We start from the raw sequence: 2848 nt of genomic DNA on the forward strand, positions 1-2848 counted from the left end.
AGGTCATCCCAAGGTCGAAAGTGGAGGGGGGAGTCTCAGCACCGGCTATAATAACCTACTATCGTGGGCTTGTTGGTAGCAACCTAAGACTTAAAAAAAAACAAAGAAAAAAGTCCAACGGCGTTAAATCGCAAGATCTGAGTGGCCATCTCTGATCACTAAAACGAGAAATTACACGACCAAGAGATAACTCATGCAGTAATTGAATTGTCCATTGGGCTGTATGGCATGTGGCACCAACAGTGATGCGTTATGGATGCATTTGTTTATCAACAATCACTAGTGGATTTTCTGAACACCAAAAGCTACAATTTCGTCGATTAATGAATCTATTGAGATGAAAATGAGCCTTATCACTGAAGATCATTTTGTCCGAAAAATCACTTCTTGTTCCATAATCCATTCAACGAACTCCCATCGCTCTGCGTGGTCAGTAGGAATTGATGTTCGTGGACTCTCAGCAACACTTTCACGAGCTGCTTCGATGTTTTATGTGGAACGACTTGTTGAAGGGCGAAAAGTGTTTAAGATCACTAATCGATCCATCTCCCTAATTTTTTCAATTAATCTCTTTACAATTGATGAAGTTAAATCATTATTCGGACCATATTTTATACGAAAATTTGGGAATTGCAGCTGCCAAACCTTCATTATTCTTACAATATTACTCAACAATAAAAACGGGTTGTTATTTCGTGTAGCGCTCCGACTGTCACGCTGTCTTTTTGTTTCGTTAGCAACCGCACAAATGACGCAAAATATAAGTAAAATGGTTAAGAATCAACTAATTTATTCTTCAATCTATTTACAGCTTTGTCTGGACTAAACTTGCAATATGATGATCTAGCTTTTAATGGGTCTGAAAATTAACTAATATAATTACTTTTGTTTTTGTGTATTTTCAGTTAGTGTACTACTGACTTTTTCCGAAAAATATATGCTTATATTTATACTCCTGACAAAATGTCAATTGATATCTGTTTGAAATATTATGAGAATCATTCCCAGCATTTTCTCTAAAATTTGATTTCGTGTAATACTTATTATTTCCAACATTCACATAGTATTTTTGTATTTACTATAACAGACTGTGTATATATGTATAAGAAAAATATTCTTGACTTTGCAAAAGTTGATCTTTCTGATAAAAGAATATGGAAATTAACTTATTAAATTTTGCATTGCATATTTTATATTACTTTTTACGTCGATATTGCATTTTACTCGCACTCTAGTTTTTAAGTACTTTTAGTTTTCCTGATATAACTGTGCATTTACAGTAAACCATTTTAGCTCAACCAATTTAACCATATGAACTATTCTAGTGTGTAATTTATAAACAATTTTTTATTATTTTAGTTTACTTATCCATAAAGTATATGCAAGTAACTGTCACTCTGTGTCTTGGAAATGAAAGAGTGTTGGAACCATGTTTATAGATTTTTTAAATTGCTGTATTGTCTGTACAGAACTTGTATTAATATGATTTCCTAAGGATTTTAAGTAAGTCTCCCATAGTTAAAAAGAAAAAACATCCGATACACAGAAAATTGCAATGTAATTTGTTTACGAATAATAAGACTTGAACGCCTTCCAGGTGAATTTCCATACGCAATTACTGTAATTAAGTATAATTTATTAAATTATTATTATTATCTTACGTAATATGTTTTGTCCAATAGTTGCAGTTTTATAGGTGTTTTACAGGTTTTTAGTGACAAAAATCAAATTTCATCTACTAGTAACTTAATTATAATTTGAATAAAGAAAATCAAATTAAACAATTAACCATTTGTTAGTATTTACACTAAAATGAAAAATTGTATTGTGAAATTAGATTCTACTACCAAAACTAACGAAACTAGCAGTTTATTTGTAAAACATCATTCTATTAATATTTGTTATTATAGCCGTAGAACAAGTAGTAGCAGAGGCAGCGTCGGCATTGTTTTCAATGTTTTTCCTTTTCCCAATCTTGATTTTCTGCTGAAGAGAATCTCCGACATATTGTCCAGTTACTTTGTCGCTTTTCCAACATTAAAAAATCTTCAAAGTACCTAGTAATGTCCGCTAAGCAGCTGCTGATCTGAGAAATGAATGACAGATATATGTTTCTGGATTTTCTAGTTTGAGGAATCTGACAATATTTGTAGTATTTTTCCGAAAGTGATAATGCCTATAGGTTGAACGCTACATTTTCCTTGACGGTAGTTGGGAAACAATCGACTGGTTGTTGTTTGCTGCAAACACAAATTTAGGTATTTTCGATACAGCTCGATCTTGGAATTATGGCAAAACCATCACCCAAAATCCTGTAAGACCATTCTTGGTTGTTAAGTCGAAGACTCAGACTTAACAACCAAGAATTGACTGCTTGGTTTTTTTAAAAATGTATACAGGGTGTAACGTAAAGGTTGGGAATAAATTAAACGGTGGATTCTTTAGTTTAAAAAATAAATTTTTGTCATATGAAGTTATGCTCTACGAGTTTTCTTTTCCAAGCTACAGGGCGCTAAAAAATTTCAAAAAATTTAGTTTTTCTCCAATAACTTTCGAACATTAGAAGATTATGGAATGAAATTTTATCCATAGCTTAATTTGATAATCCCCTAGTAACAGGAAAAAGATTGGCTTTGTAAGTTACTCAGTGGCGTGCGTACATCTTATACCGTAAGGTTTTTCGAAGAAAATTGTGGTACGCCACTGGTAAAAACATTTTTTTAATATCTTTTTATGATGCACATTTTATTTTAAACAAAATTACCCTCTTGCGTTTTATTCCTAGCTCTTGTCATTTTTCCGCAAATAAAACTTTTGTAAATACCATTTTTCCCCGCTGCTAACATAG

Source organism: Anoplophora glabripennis, unplaced genomic scaffold (assembly GCF_000390285.2).
Source record: "Anoplophora glabripennis isolate ALB-LARVAE unplaced genomic scaffold, Agla_2.0 scaffold467, whole genome shotgun sequence".
NCBI lineage: Eukaryota > Metazoa > Arthropoda > Insecta > Coleoptera > Cerambycidae > Anoplophora > Anoplophora glabripennis.